This window comes from Mustela lutreola, chromosome 9, assembly GCF_030435805.1.
Source record: "Mustela lutreola isolate mMusLut2 chromosome 9, mMusLut2.pri, whole genome shotgun sequence".
NCBI lineage: Eukaryota > Metazoa > Chordata > Mammalia > Carnivora > Mustelidae > Mustela > Mustela lutreola.
In genome coordinates this window covers 106,936,832-106,957,914 of record NC_081298.1, presented here as the reverse complement: position 1 = coordinate 106,957,914, position 21,083 = coordinate 106,936,832, and positions in this window count along the sequence as shown.

Below are 21,083 nucleotides of genomic sequence, written 5' to 3'. Positions count from 1 at the left end.
CTCTGCCTACTTGTGATCTCTGCCTGTCAAATAAATAAATAGAATCTTTAAAAAAAAAAAAAAAAGAAACTTGATTTTGAATATTCTGTTGTAATTCAATTAGTCATATGTTCTTCCTCATCTTCCAGTACTTTACTATTTGAATTGTAATGATTCTTTTTTTTTTTTTTTGCTTTTCTCATCTAATAAGAATAAATACTTTAATTTTCTTTTCCATCATTTTCTCTACCTTATGACGCCTGTGAAACCTTACAAATTTTCCTAAATTACAATGTCCCTGACAACTTAGCTTAGTAGAAGAGATACCAATCTGGTTTTTGTATTCCACTGTTAAAGTTAATGAAAATTGAAATTTATATCTAATAGCTATACCTTTTATATGTTAATCAATACTTTGGAAATTTTCTTTAAAAGCTTCAGTTCAGGGCACCTGCGTGCCTTTGGCTCAGGTCATGATCCTGGCATCCTGGGATCCAGCCTGCTTCTTCCTCTTCCTCTCCCTCTCCCTCTGCTGCTCCCCCTGCTCGTGCTCTCTTGCACATGCTGATCTCTCTCTTTCTCTCTCAAATAAATAAATAAATAAATCTTAAAAAAAAAAAAAAAACCTTCAATTCACCAGCTTATTTCTGCATTCTGTTAAAAGATCACATTCTTTTAGCTAGAACACAAACTTTGGAGGCAAGCAAATCTACCTGTTTTAGTGGCAAACTTGAGTTTGACAGGAAGACACTCCAATATAGACAGGTGGAAATACAGATGTTTCTCAAGGCGCACATGGCACCCAGGGCTGCCCACTGTGAGTCACCTTAAAAACAGAACCTGGGGGTGGCGCCTGGGTGGCTCAGTGGGTTAAGCCTCTGCCTTCTGCTGGGGTCATGGTCTCAGAGTCCTGGGATCAAGTCCTGAATCAGGCTCTCTGCTCAGTGGAGGGCCTGCATCCCCCACTCCGCAAACCCCCCCCCCCCCGCCTCTCTACCTGAGACCACGAGGTCTCTCTTCCTCTGTCAAATAAATAAATAAAATCTTTAAAAAACAAAAGTCAAAAAAGCAGAACCTGGGGATTGTGGGCTCTGAGGCTGAGGTTCCTGGGGAGCTATTGACGTTAGTTCCTTCGTCCGCACAGGAGACTGCACTGGTTGTGCCACACAGAATAAGACATTTATTATCTGCATGATTTCCCCCAGATTCTTCAGTGTCCTCTCATGAGATGCTATAGGGCAGAACAAGACTTATTCCACTTTTTCTTTTGGCCTGGTATATAGATCTCTGTGTTCAGGGAGAGACAGAGATTATCTTCTCAGACACCCAGGAGAGGGAGGGGTAGTGTGGATGCCTGTCCCAAGCCACCTTTTCTTCTTACTGTAGTGTAATAAAAACAAACAGCATCCTAACCTCTCTGCTGGGGGAATGGGGCTGCTGTTTACAGATAAACAGAGACCTGCTGCCTGTTAGGATCCCGGGAAAGAAATTCAGTCAGAAGATTGAAAACACAATTGTGTTTACAGATCAGCAGCGACATGCCAATGTCATGTTGGTGGCAGAAGGCAAAGGTCATGTTTACTGCAAGCAGAAGTGCCGGGAGCTGCCACGGGGGCTGCCGGCAGGGGATCTTGAGCTCCGGAGGGCGGCTGCGGCTGGGAATCCGCACTTGCCTGACGCCGAGCGCCGCCAACCTCCGACCGCACCGGGAGGGATCCCAGAGATGAGGTCCCCAGGGGATCGTGTGGGAGCGGGGCGCAGCATCAGGGCCCTTCCGCGGCTGGAACGGGCCACCGTGGCCCTGTGCGCTCGCTCTGATTTTTCCAGTCCTCAGAAAATTTGTGTCTGGCCGGGGATAGCCTTCTTCCATAAAACGAAGCCACAGCAGCCTGGGGTCCCAAATGGCCTTAGGAAAGCCTCTGCCCTTTGAGCATATTACTGTGCCGGCTGCAAGACAAAAGCTCCCTCCCCCAAAGACGCGTTCCCACTGTCGGCTGGGCCAGTCCCTTTAAAGGCCAAGGGCACAGTGGTACTGAGAGCCTGTTCTGCAGTCAGAGACACCTGACGCTCTTTTGGCTCTGCCTCCCGCTTTCAGTATGACCTTGAGTCACTATTTAAGCTCTCATGGCCAGAGTTTCATCATCTGTAAAATAAAAATAAAATTTCTTGTCCCTTAGGATTAGGAAGCGGATTAACAGAAATCATAGAGGAGACTGCTTTCGGCGTTTCCTGGTGTAAGCCCTCGATAAAGGGGAGCTATTGTAACCAGCAAATTTGGGGGAGGAGCCTTGCATCTAGGAGAATTAGGGATACGTTGCTGATTCATAATGAGTTCCGATAGCTCAGGAAAATAGTCCAGCGGATCTGTGCTTTGTCTTCTCAGCTGGAGGGCTACACAAAACCCGCAGCATCAAGGTTGGAAGGGAAGGGAACCAACTCATCCCAGTTTGATTCTGGGATCGCCTCTCCTGGAAAACTCCTTGATTCCAGGCAAACCTGGATGGTTGGTCGCTCTAGAGGCCAACCAGAATTTGACTGGGGAATGATTCGAAGGAAAGTTCCTCATGGAGTATTTGCTCCTAGGCTGCCCCACTGTGATTTCAAGCCCAGACTTTTGGGGAAAGGGGCCTAACAAGGGAGAATGGTCCTTGGCTTCATTTCTCATTAATGGCTTTAATTGGAGCTGGGGTTATCTGGCAGGGCAACTTCCACCCAGCCTGCTGGGCAAATCCCCTCCCCACTGGGCCCCGTCATCAGGCAGATTTGTGTGGGGTGGCAGGGGCATGGCTTTCCCTTGCTTTTCTCCAGGGAGAAGCCCCACGGGAATGTTTAGGCGAAGCTGCGCTCTGGGGCAGGCCCATAGGACAAAGCGGGGTCTCCCATAACCCCAATCCAGCTGGGTGGTGAGCAGCTATTGCCCTCCACCCTGGAGCTCACATCTGTGGCCCTTTTGGGACTTGTCCTCAGCATCGGGAGGAGGCTAGAACTGAGATTTCCAGAAACCAGCTCGCTTAATGCACCCAGTCCAAGTGCTACAGCCTGTGATTTCCAACTTGCTGTTAGACATTTGGGGGGTAACACTACAGCCTGTCCTGATGGGGAGGAGCCACAGGTCAGCATCCCCAGGATCCTTCAGTCCTTCCCACATCCTTCCCTGAGCTCTAGGCAGGAGTAAAGAGTGCTGATTAGTATCAGTATTGGAGGAGCATTTCATATAAATGTTTTCATTGAAAGATGTGGTTTAGGAGTTGTAAAACTTAATTTTAGGCTATTGGTTTACATGAACATACTATTTCTACCGTACACATTGCATAACAGTACATAAGCTTGGGGTTCAAGGAGGCAAATGTTGTCTGAGTATAGGAATGTGTCTGTTGCCTATTGCTGCTTTAACTTAGTGCCTTTAAACAACACACATTTATTATCTCACAGTCCTGGAAGTTAGAAGTCCTAAATAGCTCACTCACCTTTCCCCCTCCCTCCAACCCTAGACAACCACTAAAATGTTTTCTGTCCCTATGGATTTGTCTCTCCTGGACATGGCATATAAATGGAATCATACAATATGTGGCCTTTAGTAAATGACTCCTTTCACTTAGTATAATGTTTCCATAGTTCACCCATGTTGGAGCATGGATGAACCCTTCATTCTTTTTTGTGGCTGAATAATATTCCACTGTATGGCCATATCATATTTTGTTTTATCCATTCATCAGCTGATGAACATTTAGGTTGCTTCCACTTGTTTGCTGTTATGAACAATGCTACCATGAACACTTTGTGTACAAATTGTATGTGAACATAATTTTCATTTCCCTTGGCTATACATCTAGGAGTAGAATTGCTGGTCATAAGGTACATCTATGTTTAACATTTTAGGAGCTGCCAAAATCTTTTCCAAAGTGATTCTACCATTTTGAATTTTCACTAGGAAAGAATGAGAATTCCTCTTTCTCTGCATCTTTGATAGAAATTGATATTTTCAGATCTAAAAGTTATATAGTAACATCTCATTTTTGCCCTAATTTGCATTCCCATAATGATATCTTTTCTTATGCTTATTTTCCATAAGCACTTTTTTTTTTTTTTTTTTTTTAAAGTAGGCTTCACAGCCAGCATGGAGTCCAATGTGGGACTGGAATTCATGACCCAGAGATCAAGACCTAACCTGAGCTGAATCAAGTGTCAAGAATCAGATGCTCAGCCCACTGAGCCATCTGGGTGTCCTTGCACATCTTCTTTAATGAAGTGTCTGTTTAGATCTCTTGCTTAATTTTAATTGGGGTGTTCATTTCTTATTGTTGAGTTTTAATGGTTCTTTGTATATTTTGCATACAAGTCTTTATCAGATATGTGATGCCCAACTGAATGATAATTTAAATATTTTATTTGATTATTTTTAAAAAATATTTTATTTATTTATTTGACAGAGAGAGAGAGAGAGAAACAGTGAGAGGGAACACAAGCAGGGGGAGTGGGAGAGGGAGAAGCAGGTTTCCTGCTGAGTAAGAAGCCCGATGTGGAACTCAATCCCAGGACCCTGGGATCATGACCTGAGCTGAAGGCAGATGCTTAATGACTGAGCCACCCAGGCATCCTTAAATATTTTATTTTTAAGTAATCTCTATACCCAGTCCAGGGCTTGAACTCACAAACCTGAGATCAAGAGTCACATGCTCCAACCAGGTGCCCCTAACCAAAAAAACAAAATGAAAAATGCATGTAAGCCAAGAGAGGAAGGTGAAAAGGTGGGGAGGGCATGGTTTCTGGAGCTGGTAATCCTGAATTCAGCTTCTGGTTCTGCTCTTATTAGTGGTATGATCTCTTGGAGTCTCAGTTTTTCCCTCTAAAGATTAAATTACATCTATCTCTGAAGGTGTATAAGATGATTACTGAAAATTGCTGGGGCTTAGTGAACGTTCACTGAATGGTAGTTTTAATTGACCTATCTAGGTTCACTTGGTCAGCAGATCGTGGAACCAGAACGCAGGATAGGGGTTTCGGTTTACAAAACCTGTGCCTTTCCCATACTACCCACTAGAGGGCAGCATTCGAAGCCCGGCCGGCCTGGGCACCAATTTTACCTGTGCTGCCTGCTATCTCGGTGACATTGGAAAAACGACTACTCTCTGAGCGTCAGTTTTCTCATTTGTGAGGTTAGATGAACGAATGTATTTTTAAAAGGAATCTAGTACTGTTTCGGGAACATAGTAGATGGTATATATTTCATTTATATACATTTTGAAAAGATACATCATGGTGCATTGGGAAGACACTGAACTAAGGGTCAGAAGTCCTAGGTTCTTGTTCTTTCTTGGCTTCACCTTACTCTGTGACCTTGAACAAGTCTTGGCCTCTCGGGACTTTGAAGGCTTCATCTTGATGAACACATTAAAACAACAAGGGGAGTGCTTTTAAAACACCAATAAAAATTATAAAATAGATGTGTGAATGGTAGGCACCAAAATCAAGAGAGCAGATGCTTCTGGGGAGGAAAGGAAAGGAAGGGGAATGCAGAAGGACACACAGAGGTTCAATTGTGTTGATGACACTTTATTTCTTAAAGAAAATTTGAGGGGTGCCTGGGTGGCTCTCAGTTGGTTGAGCCTCTGCCTTTGGCTCTGGTCATGATCTCAGGGTCCTGGGATGGAGCCCAGCAACAAACAGGCTTTCTACTCGCCAGGGAACCTGCTTCCCCCATCCTTCTGCCTGCCTCTCTGACTACTTGTGATTTCTCTGTCTGTCAAATAAATAAATAAATAATCTTGAAAAAAAATTTTTTTTAAATGTTGCAGTTAAAAAAAAGAAAATTTGACATAAATATGGCACCGATTGCTTGACTTTCATAAATCTACCTGGTAGAGTGTGGTGAACATTATTCTCTATGCTTTTTACTTATTTCCATTTAATTAATTAATTTATTTAAAGTCAGTTTTTAAAATTTAAAAAAAATCTAAAGATTTTATTTATTTGTTAGAGAGAGAACACAAGCAGGGGGAGGGGCAGAGGGAGAAGCAGACTCCCCACTGAGCAGGGAGCAGGATGTGGGACTCAATCCCAGGACCCTGGGATCATGTCCTGAGCCAAAGGCAGATACTTAACCAACAGAGCCACCAAGGTGTCCCTCTCTGTGCTTTTTAAAGGGAGAAAAGAATCTGCTGAAAAGGAGATATGGTTCATCTTTTACTTTTCATTTATAAATTCATTTATCTTTTACTTTTCATTTATAAATTAAACTTTTTCATAGTATGTATGTGCAGGAAAAAACAGAGTTCTATACTATCTGTGGTTTCAGGCATCAGGGTCTTGGAACATATCCTCCATGGGAAAAGGGAGCTACAGTATTTCTAAGGGAGAGACAAGATTTCCAGACCTACAGGAGGAATCATGTGGGAGGGAAAGAGAAGTCAAAGATAGCCCCGAGACGGTGGAACTGGGCAGCTGACCTCTTATTAACCAGAAGATAATAAGGTGCTATTGTGTAGACCACCATGTTTGTGATAATTTGTTGCAACTTCAAGAGACAACGAACCACCCATCCCACATGAAGGGGGGAAGAGAAGAGGAAGCAGCTGAGGGGGCAGCCGGTGGGGTGAGAAGAAAAGAAAGAACAGGGTTTCCTGGGAGCCAAGGAGGAGGCAGCGGGAGGCTGGGTCGTATATGGCTCAAGGTCACATAGGATGAGGATGGAGAGTCCACCATCAGTCTTAGGAACGTGAGGGGTGATTCTCTGAAGAGTCTTCTGCCAGGAGGAACAAAGAAACGGGATGGTCCTTAAGGGATGTTTGCAGGCCCTTGGGTTGTTTAAAACGGGAGAAGGAACAGTGTGTTTGTAAACTGATTGGAGTAATCTGGAGAAAGGGGGAAATGCAGAGGGCAGAGATCTGCTGGGGGAACAAGGCAGCAGCTGGTGCCGTTAGAATCCGCTTTCCAGGACAGGGCATGGCGACTGGCGGGAAAGCAGGACACCGCAGCTGTCGTGGCTGGTAGCTGGGTAGTCATGGAGGCCAGAGTCTTTGACCTTCTCTTCTGCTTGCCCCATTTTCTCAGTGAGGCAGAAGATGGGGCAGAGGACTAGGAGATTTGCCGAGAAAGACGCAGAATGAGCCTCTAGGAGAGTGGGAGCATGAATCAACTTGGGAAGACCAGTATGATTGCCGGGCAGCCTCCAAGACCCACTTCGGCGTCAAGTGTCTCCAAAGGGCAAGCAAGGAAATAGAAATCATAACCAAAGTGGATCTGCCAAGTGCAGGTTTCTCCTGATGCTAGCGATCTAATTCCCAGTCCGCCTTTGCCTGAAACAGAGGCTCTCTGCACTGGGGATTGGACTCTCTATTAGCAGCTTTTTGGCCTCTCATCTGTGAGGCCTCTGGGCTCTGTGTTGTTACCTGCCTCCCCGGAGCTAGTCTGATGAATATCCTGTTCTGTTCAAGGCCAGATGAAACGAATTTTTCTGTTTCCAGCCGCACCACACCCTTTAGCGACCTCCCACTGAGGTCTGGTTTCTGGTCTAGACAAGACACTTGGTTTTTTGGCTCATTTGCATAGCAGAGATTATTGACATCAGCCAGATCCCAATGAGTGCACAAACCTGTCTCAGCCCAGGTTCTCAGCCCCAGCCCTGCTCCAGTCTCCTCTCCCAGGTGGCATCTCTCTTTTCTTCTTCCTGTGGAGAAGTGAAAAGTCCCATGTGTACAGAACAGTGATGCATGTCCAGTAGAAATAAAGGCTAGTGAGCATCATGAGCTGTTCTTTCACAGACCTTGAGTACTCAGGAGGAAAGTGAACACCAGCAAGGGGGGAGAGGGAAGGGGAGGGAGAGAGCACCGGCTGATTTAAAAGGTGAGGTCGAGGGGGCGCCTGAGTGGCTCAGTGGGTTAAGCCTCTGCCTTCGGCTCGGGTCATGGTCTTGGGGTTCTGGGATTGAGCCCTGCGTCGGGCTCTCTGCTCGGTGGGGATCCTGCTTCCCCCTCTCTCTCTCGGCCTGCCTCTCTGCCTACTTGTGATCTCTGTCTGTCAAGTAAATAAATAAAATCTTAAAAAAAAAAAAAAAAAAAGGTGAGCTCAAAGACAAAACTTTCTTACCCAATTTGGTTACAGTCTGGCTATCAGTAGGACTGGGGGATTGAAGCTATTAAAGAAGGAAAAGACCTAGAACAGGTCAGCATCTAACTAGGAAGGTTTTTATATGCATCTGAAATAGTCTGCATTTTCCATGGAAGATTCCAGGATTCCCTCCTTTGGGCCACTGCTCTATGGGGTGTCAACTTTTTGCTGTTTTAGCTGGAGGACCTCCTTTTTCCAGAATCCCATTTACCCATTCCCTCTACCTAGAATGCTTCCTCCACTAATCTCCAACAGTCAAAATTCTTTTCGGATGTCAAGTCCTTCTTCAAAATTTACCTCCTATAATATCAAGACTTCCTTGGTTTCTTCAGCCAAAATTGTCTAAAGTTCTCCATGAACTCTTAAACAACTTCTTCTTCTCCCCCCCTCTCTCCTCCTCCCCATTCTTCTTCTTCTCCTCCTCCTCCTCCCCTCCCCCCACTTCTTCTTTTTCTTCTTCCTCTTCTATTATTACCCTACTAGGGAGACCTTTTTAGATTCTACACCCCCCACTACTACCCTGAGTAGCCTCCTGAAATTGTAATACTCAAGGTAGGGTAAGGGTGTCTAGAAGCAGGCTTTTCTCCAGGACTTTAAAGCCATGACAATAAGAAAGAAAGAATACAAGTCACATGGCTAAAGAATGGGCAGAGCTCATTTCCTCTACTGGTTTGAGTAAGGCTCTGCCCACAGGATTCTAGGTTCTTTGATTCCTTCTTTGAGCCAAAGACCAGTCATTGACACAGACACCAAAAACCTGGCTCAGATAGTCCATGTAAAGCACCATAGTACCAGAAGGAATACACAAAATGTAGAAGGGTTTGATTTCAGAAAATGATTATGAGTATCTTAAACTTGAATCAGATAAACTATAGATAGATTACAAGATATTTGCACTACTAATGGCAAATATAGAATTTGACTTGCAAAAAATAAAAATTTGGGGGGGGAATGCATGTATTGTACCAAGCATGGTGCACTAACACAACATCTATCTGAATAAAAAATATTATCTCAGGGAACAGGGAGGCCTGAGGGGAGGAAGAGAGACACGCAAGTGAATAGTCAGAACATATATGTATCAGTTAAGTTCACCATCTTATAGAAGTGCGGTTTGTGGTGCTCCAAAACAATCACAATAATAACATCAACAATCACTGATTGAGGGTGCCTGGGTGTTCCAGTCAGTTAGATGTCCAACTCTTGGTTTTGGCTCAGGTTGTGATATCGAGCCCGGAGCTGGGCTTCACAGTGAGTATGGAGTCGGCTTGAGACCCTCTCTCCCTCTCCCTCTGTCCCTTCCAATTGTGTTCTCTCTCTCTCTGACAAATAATGACATAAAAATCCTTAAGAAGGATTAAAGGCAGAACAAAACTCTGCCTTTCCAGCATGTAAACAGCCATCATATGAATCAGTGGCTGTGACTGAGTTGCAATAAAACTTTACTTACAAACACAGTCCGCCCTTAGGCATAGTTTACCTACACTTCCTTGCTTTCTCTAAAATAAATAAATAAATCTTTAAAAAATGGGGGAAAGAAGTCACTGATCACAGATCACCACATACATATAATAATAATAATGAAAAAGTCTAAAATATTGCTAGAATTACGAAAACGTGACCCAGAGACAAGAAGGGAGCCGATGCTGTTAGAAAAATAGTGTCAACAGTTTTGCTCAACACAGGTGGCCATGAACTTCAATTAGTTTAAAAAAAAAAAAAAAAAGTCCCTGCCATAGTTGGGAAGCACAAGAAAGTAAAGAATAATACAATACGACAATACAAAATTAATGCTTTAATTATTGAAGAAAAGTTGGATACTGAAAAACATAAAAACCAAAAATGAAGTAATCCGGACTATCTGGAACTAGCTACTGGCAACATTCTGATGTACTTCCTTTCTGTGGTTTTGCTCTCCCCGCCATTTATCTGTCTACCATACCCATCTCCCTTATCTTGTAGCACGATGGCTTTCTTGATTTTTGTTGCTCTTTTCTCCAGCCATTTTTCTTCACGAGTTTTGTTTTTTCTCTATCCATTCTGACGACACTGTTTGTCTCTTACTGGTGGAGATTTACAGCCACTGTAAAGGGGCTCTGTGTCTTTGGTCCTCGAGTAGAAGCATTCAACGACTGCGTGCAGAATGACCAAACTTTCTTGGGCAAGATCGAGATTTCCTTTCACCTACAGCTATGCGTTCTCTGCTAAACACAATGACTAGTCGCACATGTTTGGTTGTCCTTCCCTTTAGAGTAGATTACACTTCTCTTCCTGTTGAACTTTGGTGGGCCCTTGTGACTAGCTTTGGGCAATAAAACGTGAGCAGAATAGATACGTCACGTGGCGCAGAAGCTTTTGGAAGCCATACACACTTTGCAGGTTTCTTTCCCTGCCTTAGGTGATTAGTCCTGTTCCACGGAGAGGCTCCTCCCTCGAGCTAGCCTGTGGATCAAGAGTGATTGTCCTGTGAAGCAGAGGCCCCGCTTACCCACGGTGAGCATAGAACGCAAGCATGAAGCAAACCTTTGTTGTTTTACATCATGGGTTGGTAAACTATGCCTAAGGGCGACTGTGTTTGTAAATAAAGTTTTATTGCAACACAGTCACAGCCACTGATTCATGTAATGGCTGTTTTCATACTAGAAAGGCAGAGTTTTGTTTTGTTTTGTTTTTAAGATTATTCATTCATTTATTTGTCAGAGAGAGAGAGAGAGCACAAGCAGGGGGAACAGCAGACTCCTCGCTGAGCAGAGAGCCTGATGTGGGACTTGATCCCGTGTGCCTGGGATCATGACCTGAGTAGAAAGGCAGACTTGAATAGTTGTTACATAGACCTTAGGGCCTGCAGTCCTAATGGATACACATTCCAAATATCCAAATGAGTATTAGGAACAGGCAGGCGGGAGAAGCAAGCCACAGCAAAGCCAGGTGCCCAGATCCTAGAAGACCACCATAGCTAAATCTGCTTTTCTTAAACTTTTAAAACCCATCACAGTCCTTTTTCCTATCTTCCTTAAAATTCAAAACATTCTTAATGTTTAAAAGGTAAATCATTTTTCTTTAGTAAGAATAAGTCAAAACTGTGGTAATTTCTGAAGGAAGTTTGACTTTGATCTTGAAAGAGGCACTTTTTGTTTGTTTTGTTTGGCGGGGTATCAGGGCGGAACAGCAAGTCTGGAAGGAGACTAGAACACAGTGGGGGAACTTGCTCTCTGCTTTGTCATCAGTAGCATCCCTCCTCTCCCAGAGTCTCAGAACTACCACCCGGTCCCTCTGAAGGGTGGTGGCTCTCTATGGGACCGACAGCATCACCGAAGACAGGGAAAAACTCGAGAAGAGATGACAGGAGTGTCCTCTGCAGGCTTCCAGCAGAAGCATAGTCCTGGGACACCTGGGTGGCTCAGTGGGTTACGCCTCTGCCTTCGGCTCAGGTCATGATCTCAGAGTCCTGGAATCGAGGAGCCCTGCATTGGGCTCTCTACTCAGCCAGGTACCCTGGCTGCTTCCCTCTCTCTCTCTCTCTCTGCCTGCCTCTCTGCCTACTTGTGCTCTCTGTCTGTCGAATAAATAAAGAAAAATCTTTAAAAAAAAAAAAAAAAAACACCATGTAGTCCTCTCAGCCAGAGTCCACAGGGGAGGCTGCATGGGAACAGGAGGAGGGAAGGACTGAGAAGTCAGAAGGACAGAACCTGGGGGTGTGGGTTCCGAGACAGGAAGGATCTGCGGACTAAAGGGAAGGGATGACAGGGAGTGCCTGGAAGGTTTTGCTCATACTTTATACATGAGCCAAAAGACCTGAACAAGGAGTGACTGTTCTTCTGAGGACCCTTGGTGATGTGTACCAGCTGGGGACACATGTGGCTTCCGTGCCCTCCGGGGCCAGCCCAGCTCCTTTGCTCTCCTCTCATCTCCCAGGACTCCTCCTCTATTTCTAGCCACAGCCCTCTTTACTTCCTAGGATTCCTGAGATTGACATTCCCACCCCCTATGATCCCCCCACCCCGCCCACTCCAGATAAGGAGCACTAAGAGCTGTTTACATTTCCCTGGAGGGCAACTACCCCAGACCGGACCATGATGCCCCAACTCCAGGTTCTAGCTCCACCTTGACCAGTGCCTAATGGGGCCATCTTGGGTCACGAGTCCCTTTGCCTCATTGAATTCACCTGTAAAATTAGGAGTTTGATGATATAATCTGTAAAGTCATTTTTAATTCTCAAGGTGTTCCTGTAAATCACTATAGGGAAATAGAGATCATCAAAAACAAACAAACAAATAAAAGAATGTTACAGGCTTCCAGGAAACCTCAACATAGCCTCATAAAAGTTTTGTCTGCGTTATGGTGAAATGAAGACGGGGCCATTCCTTTGGCCAGCAACTTCTCTTGACAAAGGGAAAACTCCTAGGATACAGGAAGCTTGTGTTTATGTCAAGAGGTGGGACTCCCAGGAAGGTTTTCTGTTGAACAGAGTCTGCCTGGCAATTTGGATTCCAGATAACAATTTGTCTGAGATATTTTCATTACTAAGTAGACCAGGACAAACTCTTGGCCATGAGGATGGGCCTGAAAATTTTGGAATATTTAGCCATTAAATAGTCTCTTATTCTATTCCTTAAAAAGAAAACAACAACAAAAAACAACCTTATTCCTTTACTCAAAGCCAGTGAAGCTCATCCAGCCCCAGACCTCGCTTCCTCACCTGTACAATAGGTGCCTCTTTTATAGGGCAACAGGTTTAATTGAGAGAAAGCCAGCCATGACCTGGCACAGTGTCCAGAGAACAGTGAGTGCTCAACAGAGAGCAGCAATTGCGAGTTACTGAATCTTGGCAGACTAGATAAGTCTTAGCAGAAGACCTTCCCCTTCCCCCAGACCCCTGTCTGCCACCAGTTCTCCCCACAGCCCCTTTTTATAGGATTCACCACTCCCTGATACCCTATAGGCAAGTTGGCCTCAGGACTTGTGTGGTGAGCCGCAGGCAGAATGGTAGAGCTCCTTATGGGCCTTTTGATGCAGAAATCCTCCCTTTTCGCCCTTGCTTGGTGGGCAGGGGGCAAAGTGAAAATACCAGGTCCAGTGGGAGCTTCCCTTCTGGTGCAAGGGGTGATTGAGTGCTCAACAGAGAGCAGCAATTGCGAGTTACTGAATCTTGGCAGACTAGATAAGTCTTAGCAGAAGACCTTCCCCTTCCCCCAGACCCCTGTCTGCCACCAGTTCTCCCCACAGCCCCTTTTTATAGGATTCACCACTCCCTGATACCCTATAGGCAAGTTGGCCTCAGGACTTGTGTGGTGAGCCGCAGGCAGAATGGTAGAGCTCCTTATGGGCCTTTTGATGCAGAAATCCTCCCTTTTCGCCCTTGCTTGGTGGGCAGGGGGCAAAGTGAAAATACCAGGTCCAGTGGGAGCTTCCCTTCTGGTGCAAGGGGTGAATGGAGAGCTTTCAAAGCCCTGCTCTGCCAACGACTTGGGCAAGCACTCTGGACAGGCTGAGACTCAAGATGAATCTGCTTCTTGCCTCTATTGGTGTCAGCCCCAGAAGCCATGAGAGTAGGTGCCAAGTCCCCTCCACTCCATCTCTTTCCCTCCCAGAAAGAAAGTTCTCACCTGTCTCTTTCCTTATTATCTACTTGGGGCCTCCCCCTGACCCAGACACCCCTCCATCCCTGAGCCACCTTGGGGAGAGAATCTCACCAAAGACGCTTGGGGCCCCTTCCAGGTGCAAAGCGGGTACTGGGGCCGGCCTGGGGGGAGGTGCGCCTGCGGATTGGCAGACAGCTTGGGGAGCATCCCCGAGCCCAAACTTGGCGGGCGCTGCGGGCCAAGCGGGAGGCGACATCAAAGGCACGAGGGGGCGCGGGGAGGGGCGCGGGGCCGGAGCCCACCCGCCAAAGACAGGCCGACCCGCACGTTTGGGCTTCTCTCAGAAGAGAAAATTCCTAGGTTAAGAACCTTGGTCTTCCTTGGTCTTCCCGAGCAGCCGCTCTCCTGGCTAACTCCGCCGCTCCATGGAGGCCGCCAGGCATCTGGGGGCGCCCGGGCCGCGCGATCCCCACGGTGCTTCTCGGAGCCGGCCCGAAGGCTCAAATCTCTCCAAATACAGGAGTTTGGAGGGAAGCAGGATGAGGTGGTGTGGCAGCCGTGACTGTGGGGATGCGCATCGCCCCCCGGAGCTCTAGCACCGGGCTCTCTCTGTGGCGGAGGTGCGAAGGCTTCTCCAAGGAAGCCGGGGCTCCGAGGACCCTGTGGTTCCCCGCGCTGGACCCGAGGTTCCGGGAATGAACAGAAAGGCGACATTTGCCCCTGGCAGGGTCGGCAGGCAGAGTGGCGGCTGGGCGTCGGAAGGGCAGATGATGGGGAGAGGGCTGCCTGGCACTGCCACAGCCGACCTCCAGAAAATAGATAACTGAGAAAAGTGAGGGTGCAGGTTAAAAAAAAAAAAAAAAGGCTAAGGAGGGGAAAAAAAATGAGAAAAATGCAAAGGGGAAAAGGATAGTGGGGGAAAAAGGGGTGCGATCAAGGGGAACATTCAGTTGTTGGGTCGGTGCCAGGATAAGTTCCCAAATAAGAAGTGATTGGATGTGAAACAGTGGTTCTTCCCAGGACCAATGGCATCAGCATCACCCCAGAACTGGTTAGAGATGCAAACCTATTGCTCAGAAACTTCCACCCAGAAATCCGTGTTTCAGCAGGTCCTCTGGGTGATTCTGCTACCCGTTCAAGTTCAAAAACCACTGGTATTGAGGCAGGGCACCGGCCTGGGGGCTGGGAAACTGGGCCTTTCCATCTTCCCATCAGTAGAAAGGAGGGTTGGACTAGATCAGGGGATGCTGGTGGCTGGAGCCAGGCAGGTCACACAGAGTGAGGTGGGCCAGCTTGGGAATGTCACCCCCGAGAGGGCCTGTGCCCTGAGCCAGCTGTTGTTGCCTGGCTTGATGGAGGGACCAGTGTTGCCGTAGTAACAGGCTTTGCAAGGGTAGCTGGAAACGTGGATTTTTTAAATGTGAAATCTCTCGGGTTTGTGTGTGTGTGTGTGTGTGTGTTTTAATGCTGGCAACTAATTAAACATTTTAAAAACATTGTTTGGGTCTTTGCTGCAGGCCAAGCAAAATACATCTGCAGCCTGGATTTGCCCAGTGGGCCACAGCTTCTACTCTTTAGACTCCAAGATCTCACTTTCTGGAAGGGTCTGTGAGACGGACGTGAGGTGTGGTCGCTGCCCTGAAGTGGGAAAGTCAGACCTCCTGAACTTCTAAGAGGGTATCATTAGGAGAAAAGGCGATTTAAACACCTCACAATCCCATAAAACTGTGGTTGTTCCTTGAACTCCCGCCTTGCTGTTCTCTCTCCTTCTCTTAACGGGGGAGCCTCCCTATTCTCATCATTTAGACTTAAAACAGAAACAGTAAACGACCCCTGTTCAGAGGTCAGTCTGCAAAGTATCACCCCCTCGACCACAACTCCCTGTTAAAACCCTCTCTAAAAAACACCTCGTGTTTATCAAATATTTCCCCTCCGTGCCAGAGATGGTTCTAAGTACCTTACGTGTATTAATTCTGTTACTCCTACAACAACCCTGTAAAATGGGTATGGTTATTGTCTTATTGTCTCGTATTTCACAGACGGGGAGACAGAGGCCCAGAGAGGTTAAGTGACTTGACTTGCCCAAGGTCACCCAGCTTACATGTGGCGACCGGCAGCATTGGGATTTGGACCCAGGCATCCTGGCCGGCTCCAGAGCCCAACCCACTTTACTGCTTCCCCTCCTTTCAGTGATCAGCCTCATCCTGTCCCACCCAGATGGGACCCCTAGGAATGTGGCCATTCCGAAGGACATAAAGGGCCTGTGCCGCTGGAGCTGGGCAGGCCCAGCACACGTGGAGCCGTGACCCAAGCAGGTGGGCCCCCAGCAGCATGCCCGCTAATGTAGCCGGTCAGGCTTAAGGTGTCACGGAGTTTGACAGCTTTAACAAAGGAGGTGTCTTCTGGAGGAGATGAAAGAGCAGAGCTGTTTATTTGAGGATTAGAGCCTTAAGAAATGTCTGTAACTCTGCAGGCCGCATTTCTGCATCTTATCCTCCTTGTTCCTGATGGTGTTCTCAGGGTTTTAGAGGTAAGAAGTCTCCGTAATCTAGTTTAATGTTACGAGGCTTTCTAGGCAGAGGGACCGTCTCCCTGCCACGCAGCATGTGCTGGGAAGGGCTCTAGCCGGAAGGAGCACCGGAAAAGTTAGTCAGGAGACCTGGGTCCTTGCCCTCACCTTATGCGTCACTGACTGTGAGGCCTGGGGAAGCAAGTTGACCTTTCTGGGTTCCAGATGCTTCCTTTCCTATGCTGTCTACTCAAGCAGCTGCTTACCACATGAGGCTAAACTGAAAATTCAGTTTCTGGCTTACACCAGCTACATTTTCTGTGCTCAAAAGCCACATGGAGCTAGGGGCCATCACGTTGGCGGGGGCAGATGTAGACTGTCTCCATTGTGGCAGAAAGTTCTATTGTGTGGTGCTGCCTGTGATGGAATTAGATCATCCTAAAGCCCTCTGAACAATTCAGTTCTATGTTTTGTTTGTTTCTGCTCCGCGAGCATCACTACTCACACCCATGAGACGTGCCCTGAGGACAGCTGATCTCTGCCAGCGAGATGGGCACAGTGAACTGGTCTACTCTTGGCTAGTAAATTCACTTTGTGGCCAAGAGCAGCTACTAGAGGCACATCCGCTGAGAATTCGTGATGCAGCTTTCGACCACGAACACTCCTATCAGCTCACAAAGGAAGTGATCTTGGATTGGATCTAATCATTTGGGGTAAAAGTAAGGACTTCACGAATGCTAACCATCTGCTCCTGACCTGGTTTGGGGATGAAAACAGTGCAAGGGCACCATCAAATTCTAACGAAAGCTAACATTTACCCAGCACTTGGCATATGCCAGGCATGGTCTTAAGCACTTAACAAATTTTTAACCTATTGAATCCTCATAGTGGTGCTATGGGCTGAGTATTATTAATGCCCCATTTCCTAGAATGAGGAGCTGAGGTACAGGGAGGCTCAACAGTGCCCACTGTCCCATGGCTAGTAAGTGCTGGAGCTGGGATTAGCATTGCCAGATAAAATACAGCACTGGAATTCCGTTTTTACTGGATGTCCTGTATTTTTATTTGCTACATTGGCAACCCTACCTGAGATCCAAGTTCAGGCTCTCTGGCTCTAGATTCTGTACGCTTCATGCCTCTATTTACGACCTCTTAAAAGAGAAAGGTAGTTCTGGATACTCAGTTGTAAAGCACAAGGAAGCATCTCTTTGGAACTGTGCAGCTCCCCTCCCCCATGCACCACCCCCCAAGTCCTCATACACAAATGCATGAACATCAGCCAGAGCCTTGAGGAATCTTGGGATTTTCTATACATTTTCTACACGCTGACAAATTACAGATGCCCAGGAAGAGAATCAGCTCTTCTTTCCTAAAGCGTAAGTCCAGCTTCATACCTAGACAAGTAGATACCATTAATCCCACCGTTCTGAGGCCAATGCACCTCCCCCACCCGCCCTTTGGAAGTCCTCTTAGCCCTTAGCTTTAACACCAGACCCAAAGGTCAGGTTGCTGCACGAGAATACGTGGGGCTTATATTTAAAAATGTTTTCATGCCTAACTCCAAGTCAGGCATAACTTGGATCTCCAGGCTGGGGTGAGGGACATCTATAGTGGTTGGTTGGTTGGTTTTAGTTTTTTTTTAAGATTTTATTTACTTATTTGTTTAGAGAGTATGCAAGCATACTCTCATACAGAGAATCTCGAGCAGACTCCCCGCTAAGTGTAGAGCCCAACATGGGGCTCGATCTCACAACCCTGAGATTAAGACCTGAGCTGAAATCAAGAGTCGGTCCCTTGACTGACTGAGCCACTCAGGCGTCCCATGGGCACCTATAGTTTTAACAAACTCCCCAGGAAGTTCTGTGGCATCCCCAGGTGCTGCCTGGAGCCCCTGCCTGCTCTCAGGAACTTTCCCCTCCTCTTAAGGGCCTACCCTACATCATAGGCCACACACCCCAACTCCGGGTGCCCACCGCCTCCCTTGTTACCTTACGTCCTTTCTAGTCTCTTCCACCACTGCCTGTTTCTTCCATTCATCTCTTTTTCATTCTTCCTGCCCAGAACTGGAGTTTCTCAGGCTTTCTCTCCTAGTGTTGCTTTGGATCCTATGTAGTCAAACTTCTCACAACTTCTCCTGAGTCTCATGACTCATTCTCGTACCATCCCCACTGTCATGGAATCTTAGTAGGTTGGATGTGTGGATGAGACCACAAAGAAGAAAAAAAATCCTCGTTTTACAGATGAGGGGAAAAAAAAAAAAGCTTCAAGATATGCAGTAACCCATCCCAGGATGCAGAGAGAGCTTGAGGGGAATCTTTCTAGAGAATCTGGCCTCTGGAGACCGGGACATATGGTCCTAGGATGTCTCATATTTACACAGACAAATGTCTCTCATTTCCAAGCTAGCTCAGATCGCAAACAGAAGATGTTTGCTACATCTTCACCCCTGCTGCAGGGATGGTTTTAGCAATTGGATGTCTATTGATGAGGGATCAGCCCAAATGAAAGGGCCACAGCCTGGGAATTCTTGGAGTCACTAAAATGTGAGATAAGCGGGCCTGTCAACCATTTAATTAACTATGTGTACTTTGCAGAAACTATGACTCCATGAGCAACAATCTGTGCTGACAGGTGAACCTGATGGACAGGTGGGCAAGCTGGGCATCCTCCGGAGCTTTCAGCTCAGAGACAAGACAAGCACCCTTATTTTTCTTTAAAAAACTGCCCTAGAGCTGCCATCTATTAGTAATTCAGTCTAATTTGGCAAGGACCTTTTGAGGAACCCAGCACCTGTTGACTCCGTAGTGGATGAGGAAAGGAGCAGGTGCTATTATTCGATAGACAAGATGGTAAGAGATGAAACGGTTAGTGTAAGCTTCCCACTAGTGTCCAAACCAGTGGGCAGCAGTTCAAAGCACTAAGATATCTGCAAACAGAAGGCCCTTGGAACCTTTCAAGGTAGTCACAAAAATGCACTGAGGGCCTGCTATGCGTTGAGCACAGGCCTGAGTGTGAAGACATGGATGGAGGCGGATAGGATGTGGGCCTGGCCCTTCCCTGCAGGCTCTTACTGGGAATGTAAGGGGTCGGGGGCCTCTGGCTGCCAGGGGACCTCACCATGGCGGAAGGGTGAGGTGACAAGATCTGCAGGCTTGGGGGAGGGAGGGGCATCTGTGGTCCGCCTCGCTCCTGGAGTGACTTGAAATGACCAGGGAGCTCATTTTTCTGTGCATTTCGGTACACGTGAACGTACGTCCTCCATTATCACACATGTTAGTGTGTGTTATGTGTGTCTCACCCATGGGCAATCTCCTTTATTTCCTCTGCTTCCATTTCTTAATTGGTGAAGTACACAGAGTTCTAGCTACTTTGTTGGATGGTCGTGATCGTTTAATTAAATTAGATATAACAAATTAAACTGCCTTTCATAAAGTGCCCGACTCCTGGACATGATACGAAGAGGGTTCCCTCACCACCAGTAAACTTTACCATTGAAAATAAAAACCAGTGCTGCTATTTGGTTTGGAATTTGATAGAGCAAATGCTGGAGTTGATGTTATCCCCAAATCACCAGAATGACGGGATCATGTGTCCCTGCGGCAAAGCCTGGCAAAAGAAGGAAAGAGGGAAAGAGAAACAGGAGCAGAGAAAAGGCAGAACCGGGGACAGAGAATGCAGAGACATGGTAAGAACCAGGTGGGAGAGAGATATGTTCGCTTTGGACAAGCCATTCATAGCCCACACAAAAGAAAGCAAAGCGGTAATAGATAATTATTTAGATAGTATCTACTTAATCAGTCCCAAATAGTGCTCAATTACTACAGAATTAGAAATCCTTAATTATTGGTGTGGAATTTCAAAAGGAGAGCCTTGGAAGGATGCAAATGCTCCCGCTGGGTGCCCAGGTGGGACCCGGGCGTGCCAGCCGCTGCCATCACTCACCTGGGAGAGGGGCTGGGTTGATGTTTTCAGAAAGCAGCTGGGACAATTACAGGTCTGTGGAGAACAGCTGGAGAGCCCAGAGAAGCAAGTGCAAGCTAAGCTGTGCCTGAAGCTATATTTGAATGATTGTATTTTATCTGTGGCTTTTTTACTTAAAAAGAAAAGAAAAGGCACAGCCACGATGCATGCTGAATGAATGAGTGAATGAATGAACGAGTGAGCTTGGGAAGCTTTTATTACTTTAATCCATAGTCTCTCTTTCATGCTGGCTCCACTCACAAAACAGAAAAAATTAGTTTTATGTCTAAAAGAGGGAACGCTGATTATACTAAGGTAACACGTGGCGCTATATTCTTTTAAGTACTTTGCATAATTAATAGCATCCCCAATAATTACCCTCTAAGGTAGGTACTATTATTAGTCTCATTTTGGAGATAAGGGACCTGAGGAGTAAAGTCAAGTAACTCGCTCAAGATCACTGTCGCTGGGGGCACCGGGGTGGCTCAGTCGTTAAGCGTCTGCCTTCGGATCAGGTCATGATCCTAGGGTCCTGGGATCGAACCCCACATCAGGCTCCCTGCTCAGCGGGAAGCCTGCTTCTCCCTCTCCCACTCCCCTTGCTTGTGTTTCCTCTCTCGCTGTGTCTCTCTCTGTCAAATAAATAAATACAATCTTAAAAAAAAAAAAAAAATCACTGCCACTGAGTGGTGGGGCTGAGACTCCCCCTGAGCAGTCTGGCTGCAGAGTCTGTGTGTCTCTAGCCACTGGACCCACGTCCTCTCCATCCAGTGCCTGAAGACCAGCCATGGGCATGGGGCCAGCGAGGCAGGAAGGGACTGGTAAGGAAAGCAGAGTGTGGGGTCCAGGGAGCGTGTGGCATTTTCCTGCAGAGCCCACACAGAGGACACCCCCTCCCACGCCTGGGGGCCTGTCAGTGTTGGCTGATTGTGGTGTGGGCGTTGGGC